General features: G+C 36.0%; 1 long non-coding RNA gene across 1 annotated transcript; it reads right to left on the minus strand.

The window, feature by feature from the left end:
• Positions 1-10,888: 10,888 nt before the first annotated feature.
• Positions 10,889-11,074, minus strand: LOC108374871 (uncharacterized). Its single transcript, XR_001849089.1, has 2 exons — positions 11,041-11,074; positions 10,889-10,990 (listed from the first exon to the last, which is right to left on the minus strand). It is a non-coding gene; the product is annotated as an uncharacterized LOC108374871 (long non-coding RNA).
• Between the last annotated feature and the right edge of the window lie 826 nt (positions 11,075-11,900).

Genomic DNA, 11,900 nt, shown 5'->3' on the forward strand with positions numbered 1-11,900 from the left:
AAACCAACAAAACCAACAACCACATGATCAAGTGAATTGCAGCGGAATAGCTGCGCTTGATTGTGTTGGCATAACAAAAATGAAAAATAGTGGAAATAAGCAAACGATAATTTACAAGGCGTCTTAGCGCGGTGCATGGGCAACTGGCTGAGTCAGTGGGATCGTCGGTTCGAATCCTACTGAAAGAAGTCTGATGAGGAAATGTGGTGATTTCCGAAATAGCTATCACTTCTACCATTTTTTCAAATTGTTGATGCTTTTCCACAATAAATTTTTCATTTAAATGGCCTCGAGCTCATTATAAAATTGTTGAATATAGTTTTTAAATTCTTTTCTTTTTTTTGACCACAAAATAATTTGCAATGAACTTTTATAAAGTTATAAGCATCAAAGAATCCATTTTATTAGTCGCAAAAACTAAAAAAAAACGCGTTTAATTTTTTTTATAAGTTCAAGATATGCAGTTGTTAGTTAAAAAAAAAACCCCAAAATTTTTCTTTTCGAGGTCAAAGTAGTTTCTATTCAATTAAACTTTAAAATTACCTTCAAAAGGGAAGTTTTTAAGCTAAGCGGTTACGCCCTCCTGTTTCAGAAGCCGTGTCTAAAGAGCGAAATACACCACACAAGCGGTTTGACAAACCAAGCGAAATTTCCCTTTGCTTCAAGCCATTTGTGCTGTGTATGGGGGTGTTTGAAGGTTTGACGGCGGTTTGTCAAACCTTCAAACACCCCCATACACAGCACAAATGGCTTGAAGCAAAGGGAAATTTCGCTTGGTTTGTCAAACCGCTTGTGTGGTGTATTTCGCTCTTNGGTGTATTTCGCTCTTAAGTAGTAGCTGCAATTTCAGCAATCAGCAAAAAGCCAAAGACATAAGAATTTGTTGAGAACGAGGTGGGGAAGGATAAATTCATTACCTGAAATTTTATTAAAGGAATTTATCAAAAAGTCCACAAAATCTGAACTACTATGTACTCCATTAAATAGCTTTTAAGCTAGTGATGAGTTACGGTAGTGCTCGTTGTGAAACTTATTTCCTACTGGGTATTTACAATTGAAGTGCAAGTGTAATTAGCTGCTACAAATGCTCGTGTTGGAGTGCCAAAGGTTTAGTGTAAATTGATGATTTAAAAAAAAATCTACGGTTATCGCCACCCAAGCTACGATTTCAGCTAATTTTCCTATGCAAATGTGAATGCGAAAGCGCCAAGAACGGTGTGCAATGCGCTTGTGCATATAAGTATTCATATATACAAATGCATGTACTTACATATGTATATATGAAAAAATGTAAATACAAATTTTTTTGTATGTCGCCAGATAAATGGGCGTACATACGAGTGTGTTTGAGACAGTCAGTAATTAAATGCACATGTTGTTATTGCACTTTTTTTTTGTTTTTCTCACAGATGGATTTTGCTTTTGCTGAATTGCACTGTTTCACACTGTGGTGCTAATTTTTTGTTGTTTTTTTATTTAAGTAGGTGGTAAGCTTTACTGTATTTTCCGCTATAGTTTTTTCTTATAAAAACTTAAAATGTATCTATTGTTTTTCTGCTTTTTGTATTCCATGCGTGGTTGTAAGTCAGTGATTACTTTTTTATTTTTTGCACTGCTACCAAATTTTTTTCATCAAGCCTTTTTTTTGTATAACTTTTAACATTTTTAAATTTTTTAGCTCCGAATTACCTATTTAATAGGTTTGATATACGCTATGTGAATACGGACTTCTTGCATAACTTAAAAAAAAAACACTCACTTAGTCATCGAGTCTCACTTCCCTACTTCCACTTCTCCACAAACTTCACCTTAAAAAATTGCTTTACAAGTAACTGCAATCGCGGCTCGCGCACTAAGTAAGCACCTGCTCACCTAACTTGGCCTAAGTGGTGATGGAGGCCCTCGTTCTACTCAGTGTTTTCGGTCAAAGTGGGCTAATCGTGCGCCCGTTATCTTAACTGCTCAAGCGTTCTTAGTTAAATACATTTGTTGGTAAGTGCACATATACATACATACATACATATGTACTTGTAAACATACATATATACTTTTGTTAGTGCTTTCAATGTCTCCAGTTATTTCACGCTTCAAATTATTTCTGATTTATTGTTAAGTTTTTTTGTTATTGTCGTGTTATTTTAGTTTCATAAACTTTATTTTTATTGTTTACATTTATCTTATCACAGACTTGTTACTGATAAGGAATATGTATTTAGCTTTTGTTGGTGGGTAACACTTTTACATTCAAAGACACGTTTTTATTGTCTTAAAAATATTTTAAGCCAATTCGTTTTCCGGTGATCGTTTTCGTTATTTTACTTTTGTTTGATTAAATATACATGAGTATGAGTTCTATCTATACTTAGTTAAATTTCAGTTATTTGAAATTCTTGAACACTGTTTATGTACATTTAAATTTATTTTTGTATATACTTAGTACAAAATAGTTACACTAATTATTCCATCGCCAACAGTGCCAATGGAAAAGCAATTGTCGCACTTGAGCCCTCTCACACCGACTGATCGCTACTGGGCTGCGAAATTATTACGCTCGCTCTATGGCGTTTGGTTTCATTATCGTTGGCAATAAAATCAGTCAGTGGCTCACAAACGTTTTTAGTGGCAATTATTTACTCTTAGTTCTAATTTGAGAAGCTCCATTGTTATCGTACCAGCACAAGTGACGCCGAACATTTAGGTCATCCAAAAGTGAGCATCACGCTAAAAACATTATCCATCACTGGTTAGGTTACTCAACACGAACAAACGCTATATATTATGAAAGAGGCCTTTTCCCTGAAAAGACCTTACCGTAGACAGTTTTAGTAAACGTTCTAACTACAATACATATTTAAAAAACTCAAAAAGATTTGCTAATGGAAAACGCTAGAAGCTAAAAATTCGTCCGAAAACACTTCCAGCTAATTTCTAATAAGTATATGAGGCGTATTCTTTTTCATATGGGGCACCCCATTTTGGTATCACTCTTTCGATTGGCCTCAAAATTTTGTTTGGGTTCTATACATAAAATAAACTACCACGTATTTGAGGAATTTTTTAATATTTTTTTTCTTCGGAGATATGGCACCGTCCGACAATATTGATCTTTTTTTGCACCCATGAAATAAACCACGAGGATATGAAAAAATCACGAGGGTTTTTTAAGAACTATTTATAAATATTTTTTTTTTAATGGCGAAATATTTTATTTTTGTTTGTTATCTGTTTACGGAAGCTTATGAAGACTTATACTAAGTACAAAGTGTGTATTGGTAGAAGCGTCGCCTAAGCACATGCCCAGGACCCAATTAGTGCTGATGCCACCGTTTTGATACGCTTCCTCTGGGATCCTTGATTTTATCTGCTTTCATTATTCGTCGTTTCGTCAAACCATTTGGACTTTTTGGACTTTAATGGTGCAATTGAAGATCTGCCTAAGATTTTGAACGGAAAAACTCCCGAGTGTATCTTGCCTTATTCGTGCCAATGTTGGGCACTCGCAAAAATATAGTAGGACCGTTTCCTTACTTCCCTCAAGAATACATCTGCGGAACCGAGGGTTGTACGGAAGGCCCATTTTAGTTGCATGTTTGCCAATACGCCAATGTCCCGTTATCGTGGCTGTTAACTTGACTATATCTTACCTAGACCTCTCTTCAGAAGTCTTCTGTTTTTGGTTTGTCATAATGCGGCCAAATGTTGCTCGCAGTTCTGCAGTTCAGTTGTTCTAACGTGGATCAGCCAGACGTGTGAACAGCAAATGCAGTTCTGAGTCCGAGTGGACATTTTAATTTCTTTGCTTCGGATTCATCAAGATATGCCAAATCATCAGCCCTCTCATTGTTCCTATGGACGGGAGCCCAGATGAGGGAGATGTCTATTCACTCGGCCGTCGAGCTTAACGCACATTTGCAATATTTGACTGTTTTGAACTTTGTTACCGGTGAGGTAAGTGCCGCCTGGCTATCTGAGAAAATTTATGATTTTCGTACTCTTACGCAGTTCCTCTCTAATCCTTTAAGATTCCTTTAGATACCCAGTACTTCCGCCTGGAAGATGCCAGCAAAGTTCGGTAGTCGGAGCGAGAAAGAGAGACATATAACGTTTCAGGGAATACCCCCGCACCCACATCGCGGTCCATTTTATACCCGTCAGTATATGTAGATTTCAGTGGAATTCTCCACTAGTATTGTGCCCCTACTCCAATCCCGTCTAGAGGGAAACTTCACCTGAAAGTTTTTCCTGAAATCTGTCGTAGGAGATATATAAACTGATTATTTCCCTGATTAGACAAGCTTGTCAAGAATACCACTATGACCGTGCCACAGCGCCCTCCAGCACCCTGACTCTTTGATCCCGAGTTCTACGTTCAGTTGATTCAGTTTCACATTAAGCACATCAGATGGACACGACTTAATTGCTCCTGTAGCACCTGCGCAAGCTGTTAATTATCAAATTTTCTATTTTTTTCCTTCTTTTACATATTCCTTGTTGGTGACAAAATAGCAGACAATATTCGCCAACGATTCAATAATAACTCCTAGACTACACTAACTCCAGTTGAATGGGCTATAAAACTGCGTGCCCAAAAACTTTCTAAAAATCCTCAAATAACGGCATAACTTAAAGCTTTGTTGATGTTTTTAATATTTGTACCAAGTTTGAATATCTGCTAGACAATGAGACATACTACCATGCTATACCAGATATATGATATATCGAAGATGCTTTTAGCCTATAACCATCCTTAGAAATTTAGAACTTCAGAATTTTTCCAGTTTTTATCCGCCGCACAGTACGTAATTTGGACGATATAGGGGAAGGAAGATCGTAAAAAGGAAATTGGTAAAGAAAGTTCCGGTACGATATATGTACGTATAGATGTGCGATATAAGAGAACATCGGTCCCCGATTATTTGGAGACCACCTGGAAGAATGCTGAATGTCTGTTTTTACCTATGATAATAGTCGGTTTTTTGGCCTTTATCAGTTCTTGGTCATATCCGCCTCATTTTCTAACGAGATTGCAGAGTATACTTTTCACTTTACGTATTGTGGACTTAATTAAAACATTATTTTGACATTTTAAACGTCATAATTAAATGTCAACTGCGCTCCTTTAGATTTAAATCTTAAGTGGTATTTTACTTCATTCATATAAGCATATCAATTGTGTATCAGCGTTTATCAATCGGATCTCTTCAGGAATATTTAATGAAACATCTGTTTATCAAGGGCCAACAGTAAGAACTTGCAAAAAAGTCCACAATTAAAAAAAAAATCTTTTGAAATTCAAATTATGTAAAAAAAATTTTCGTAACAGTTATAAAATATTCAATATATTCGCTTTCAAATATTATGCGATGAAATGCCCACGTAGTCCAAAAACTAAGACACAAACCGGCCTTGAATTGTGCACAGTTGACTCCCTGTGGCCTAACAGCAAATTGGCATTGATATCTTTATTATTTTTCTTCATGATGCACTTCTGAACGCCTGTAATTAAATAACTGAGCATCATAAAGAGCGCTGTGCAGCAAAAAATCGCAACCGTTTGTGGCGACACGTATCTGTGAACTTCAAAACTAGTATTATTCACTGTCTGCCTACCCATCGCTAGATGACGCTGAGCAGGTTGCAAGAAAACTGGCCTACATCCTCCATACTATTTTGATACTTCCTTTTATTTTAAAATCGGACATATGTATAACGGAAGTTACTTGATTTTTTTGTTTAGCAATTTTACACGTTTTAGGTGGTATAGTGTTTTAAGTGCACTTGGAAAATCGTAATCAGTGTTGCCGCGAATCAATTTTAGTGATAGCCAAATTCCTTTAAAAAAAGGGCTAAAAAAGAGTTAAAAAAAGTCGTTGTGGCTAAAAATGGTAGCTAAAATTTTTTACTTACATATACATATATAAGTATACACACAAACATTTTGAATAAGTAATGGTATAGAAAAACAATGAACACTGGGTAAAAAGCTAAACCTTTTTCTATAAAAGGGGAAATATACGACACCAGCTTGCAGGCTCCATCAAGTGATTGTACCATCAGGCTTGAAGCATATAACTTACCAGCATGCTGGTACAATATCTATTTCTTTACAAATGAGGTCGAGGAAAGAACAAAATGATTAGAGCCGAAATTTCACAATTTTCCTACCATTTTGTGAAACATTGTTTTTTTTTTTTTTAATTCACAACTGCAATATCGCGAACTTAATCTTCCAAAAAAACTGCTTTGACTCATATAGTGCAGGAAATTTCAGCCATAATACTTTTTACTTAGTAAATTGAGCTAATTTCACCACTCACAACACCAGCATGCTGGTACAATCACAAAACTTTCAAATAGTTTTTGAAATCGCACCAGCAGCTGGTTCAATCACACCACAAGAACATACACGGTCAATCGACATGATGGGCCATTTAACAAATTAAGCATATTAACTAAGCATTAAACTATAGTTAAATCGCTAATAGATAAGTGAACAGCCCTAACTATTTTACAGTATTTATGTATAAAAATGTAAGGAACATACAATACATATATGTATATATGTATATCAGTCTTTCTTAGTTTAAAGATTCATATCTTACATAAATGAAAAAAAGAGATCAAATTAAGCATATAAAGCTTTTTCACGCCATGTATGAATACATTCTCCAAAGGGCTAAAAAAAGGGCTAAGGGCAATTTTAAATTTACGTGGCCAAAAAAAGTATGTGGTAGCTAAATCTATCCACCAAAGGGCTAAAACGGCAACACTGGTCGTAATTTGAAAAGAAATACTGTCAGCGTGTAAATATAGCAAAAATATAAGGGAGGTACATGCAGCATGCTTGCCGAAGCCGGGTACAGTTTAGCCACCAGCCAACACGGGGTGCGGGTGCGTTTGAACTTCGCATACCAGTTTTGATCACTTCTGCGACATTCGGCCGAGCATTGCCATCGTGCAAAATCAATAATGACTCTTGTCTGGTTACCCCGCCGGCTTGCAGCAATCGCTCGCATCATTTGTTATCTGTAGTTAGCCACGTTGATGGACTGACCACCAAATGCAGAGCATTTCCATGCTAACGTGGTTATTTGGCCAGTGGCTTTGATGTTAATGATCCGGCTTCGCCGTGCTTAACATACGCCTTCTGGCGGTGACAGGTAATAAGATCAACGGAAATAAGGTCAATTGACTTTATTTCCCACCCTGGTGCGAAATAAAGTCAATTGACATTATTACCTTTTTAAAAACGAAATAAAATCAATTGACATTATTTCTCTTTCAAACATTAAATTTGCTTAGCTCTGCGGCGACCCGCGTTAGCGCGCCACACCGCGCGCGCCGCGCTCGCCCCCCCTTCCCCGTCTCCCGCCGTGCTGTAACGCAGGTGGATTTACTTTTTGTATACGTTGAAATAAAATTTTTATATATTTTAAACATCGAGGGCTTATATTCAATAATACCCTCTATCTGCACATTTTTCACAAAGATGAGATTCTGATATAAAAATCCACCTAAGCTTTAACTTTCATCAGTGATATTAATGTTACCTTATATAACGACAAGTAATAAGTCCCACATGGTTTCTAAAATCACAAATTAGTTTTTGTGCAAATTGCAGATAAAGGGTATTAATGAATTCAAGCCCTCGATATATCACCTTTTTATATTTGTAAGTTATTGGAAGCAGGGATGCCAACTTGGCTCAAATCGTGCCATTTGTCCCTATTTTACTTCAAATGGCACTTAATTTTTCAATTTGGCATAATTTATTATTTTCTCTTTGGCACATTTTGGCACTTTTTTATCCTCAATATGGCACCTCATCATAACTAAGGATAGTTGGCAGCCCTGATTGGAAGATTTCTGCTGTGTTTTGGGGCAACAACTTGTCTGCAGTAAAAAAGCATATAATTTGTGTTTCAAAAGTGTGTGAAAACCAATCAATTAACTTATATGATCTCGGTTCCGATATTAAATAATCAATAATTGTTTATATCTGCATTTTGGCACATTGGCTCGTTGAATGTGCCATCTAATAAATAGTGTCGTCGTTCGCCTTAGTTGCTTTTAAATGATGTCGTCACAAATTGCTGGCGGAGACATGAATACAGTGTAAGAAATTTCTTTTTCTATAATTGTTTCCTTATAGAAAGGTTGGTTTCTTTTCCACCTTAGACATTCCGAATTCGTTCAAAATATGCTAATTTAAAACATAGAATTCTTTCAGTGTTCCTCCGGGGTTTTTGGACATGGACTGTTTCATCAATTTAATAGTGTTCGCTTTATTTTTGTGGAAACGAAAAATGTTTTGCAAGTTATGGATAATTTCTACACTCTTTCTTCAAATATTTCTCGTCTTCCATCTGTGCGCAGGTATTTAGTTTTTCGCATTGTGTTTTTACATATTCGTAATTTAAATTTTTTTAATAAAATCAGTTGGTGGTAGTTCATGATTGTGGGTGGATTAATATCACAACACTGAGTATTTGGCAATAACCTTTTTCATCTATTAAATAACAACACTTACGGAGCAATGTTTATTGTAAGAACAAAATTTTTTTCTATGAATCGACATACTTTAAGCATTGTTGACGCTATTTCCACTTGAATGAGGAAATAGCATCAATGGCGTTATTTCCAAATTTTTGTTTACTTTATTTCGCTTTTGAAAAGGTAATAATGTCAATTGACTTTATTTCGCACCAGGGTGGGAAATAAAGTCAATTGACCTTATTTCCATTGACCTTATTACCTGTCACCCTTCTGGCGCCTTGGATTGTCGTAATGAATCCATTTTCCATCTCTGGTGAAGGAGCATTTCAGAGACATGCCTTTCGATACCTTTTGGTTTGAGTTCGTGAGGCACCCAAGTTTCTGGATCATAAATACCAATGGCGTTTCAATGCAATCAAATGTCCTGTTGAGTCACGGCTAAAAATGACGTAAGTTCTTCTGGGACTTTCATCATCAGCTCATTTCTACAAATTTGACCCATTACGGCTATGGGCTATGGCATTCGTGCAGTGCAGGGATGGCAGGATTCTACTCTCGCTTCCCGATTTAAGTAGACGGGTCACAGGTGGTTCGGACCATGCACTATACACTACCATTTGTTACGGTCGATGCGGAGCGCCCTTACGGGATCAAAAATTGGCTTTATATCACGGTAGCAATGAAGGAACGGGTCATAGAAAGCGATGGGAAATACTTTAAATAAATTACATTGTACCGATTTTGCATTATAAAGTTTCAAAATCGAGAAAAAAACCCTTTGAAATTTACTTGTACACTAGGGTTGTCCTAGGATTTTTCTTACTGGAAAAAGGTGACCCGTTTTTTGTACACAAAAAATATATATATATTTAGAACTGCCTCAAAGCCCATGAAGTTTTCCTTGTACTTTTACAGCGAAAAAAAAATGCTTTCGTAGAAATGGTATAGCAGTCTTGAAAATCAATATTTTTCGATCGGAAAACTCTCTTTCTCTTCAAGAGATTTCCAATAATACGTTCTTTTTACCATTTTTTAATACTAAAGAATTTTTATTGGTCCCCCCTTTGATTTTTTTTGTTTTTTAGTGGGAGATATAAAAATTAGTTAATATTAAAAAATGGTTAAGTAAACCATTGGTTATTATTATTGAAAGTCTCCTGAAGATAAATAAAATCTTTCGATCTAAAAATACGGATTTTAAAGAATTCTATACCATTTCTATGAAAAAGTGTTTTCTAAATATCATTATTTTAACCAAAAAAAATACGCTTAATCTTATTTTACAATTTATAAAATGCTAGAGGTGAGAGCTTAACCTTTTAAACTGTTTTCTCCGCATGTATTTATGGACCACCCTATTGTACACTCAATAAAAAAATTAAACCATTTTTTACTCGCAAGTACTTTTGCCAATGGCCTCTTAAAACGCACTCCCTTTGAGCCAAACACGTCGAAAGAGCAGGTTCTTGGGCTTAGTGTTAGTTAACCTTAACGAGAATAATTGATAGACTTCATAATTTATTAATTACCTGATTGCAGTTTTTTTCCAAAAAGTTTATGAATGTTCGAAGATAATTGCCTTCCTATTTATTGTAATCTTTCCGTAATACTAACACAGTAGCAGAAGGGAAATCCAAATGTTGCAAGCATATATCGTAAATAAACATAATTAAATTTTCCCTTGGATTGCTAAAAATCAATTTGCCACAAGAATGCCCAAAAGTACTCCCTAGCTGCCAATAGCGAGCACTGAATACTCATGAAGAACGCACATCTACATACAAGTTTGTAGATGCATTTCTTCTAAACACGTACCCATTGCATGTACATTCATCAAATCGATGTACCTTCCCGAGCAACATACATTTCACCAAACATTGAATTCAAAATTGCAGCAAAAGTACACTTAAGAAAATTTATGCACGAGTGCTGCGAAAACGACAAGGCTGCTGTAGCAGCAGTAACACCAAGCAGACATGCCAATATTCTTGTTAAGTTGCTTCCCTGCAGTAAATGTCGACAGTGAAACTTTATCGATTCGCTATTGACTTTGTCACCAGTACTAGTTCCAAGATATGCGACACACAATGTTATTTGCTATAGACATCTCACATGTGCTTGTCATTGCAATTCTCCAGAGGTATTGACTAAGTACTCCCTTTGGGACCATATGGAGACATTGGCACCAGAGATTCTCTACTACCTTTTAATGTTTATTGTCTACACTTTTTTATACCTTTGGGTAATACAATTAATTGAAACACAGATATTTATATTGTTGATAAAAATGTCTTGTAGATAGTTATTTTTAATAAAAAAGGTACTTGGTTTTTGGCATATTTCTTCAAGGCTAGCTAAACATTTCTTACAATCTAATAAATAGTATTTTTTGGGGTTTTAATGCGGGTTGTTTGCTTGAAGAATTTTTTCTTTTGGCGTTGGAAAGCTGCTCTCAAAGTTGTGTCTGATGATTTGCTGAAGGTCGATATGACATCTGGTTATAAGGAGAAAATACGAGAAAATTTATTAATTATTTACGTTCACCTTTTAATTTCTGAAAAAAATTTGTAAAAATTTTGTTCCCCCGCACGTGCACGCTTAAATAAATATCTGATGGAATAGAAAATGCAAGACGAAGCACAGCTGTTGTGCTTGTTGACAAAGTGTAGACAATATACACACAAAAACGCTACAGTCATTGTCTATGGCGAGTTCGTACTCCTGCAAAAAGAAACCGTTGTCGATATTTGCACTAGTGCAATTGTCGCTGTAGACGTACATGGTGGCTTAGCGTTGGCTGGCCCCGGGCTTACTGCAGGGTTGTAATTAGCCAAAAGAAAGAAATGAAACACTAAACTAAGTACTGGCAAGGGTGAACACTTCAAGAAGGGTTGGCGCTACATTTTCTAAGTTAAGTTCATCTAAGTATAAACATACTTACGTACACAAGTACACATGTATGTATGTATGAAAATGTTGTTGTTTGTACTTTTGTACAAGGAATTGCATGCCCTTCATACACATTAGAGGATTGAATTGCTACCAAGGGAATCATAATTTCTGTAAAACCCGAAGCACATCGAAAGAGAAGCAACAGGCCAAGTAGTGAATGAAGTGCATTCGAGCAAAGCAACCGCAAATGGTAGATGTGTTTTGTATGTAGGTGTGTCTTTCTAACTTTATTCCTATACAGACACGGATGTATGCTTCTTTCTGCTGCGGGTCAGTAATGATGGTAAAGCAGGGAAACGTTTGGGTAGCAATGCAAGGAAAATGTACTTAAATTGCTGTGACCGTAAGCTGTCTACGTGGTTCTGTGTTTTGGCTTGGTTTTTTTTGGTAGCGAGTAATTATTTCAACATCAACTTGTGGTTGATTAATTAATGCTGTGTTTATGTAAGGGG

Source organism: Rhagoletis zephyria, unplaced genomic scaffold (assembly GCF_001687245.7).
Source record: "Rhagoletis zephyria isolate East Lansing unplaced genomic scaffold, Rhagoletis_zephyria_1.1 Rzeph_scaffold_08218, whole genome shotgun sequence".
Classification (NCBI taxonomy): domain Eukaryota; kingdom Metazoa; phylum Arthropoda; class Insecta; order Diptera; family Tephritidae; genus Rhagoletis; species Rhagoletis zephyria.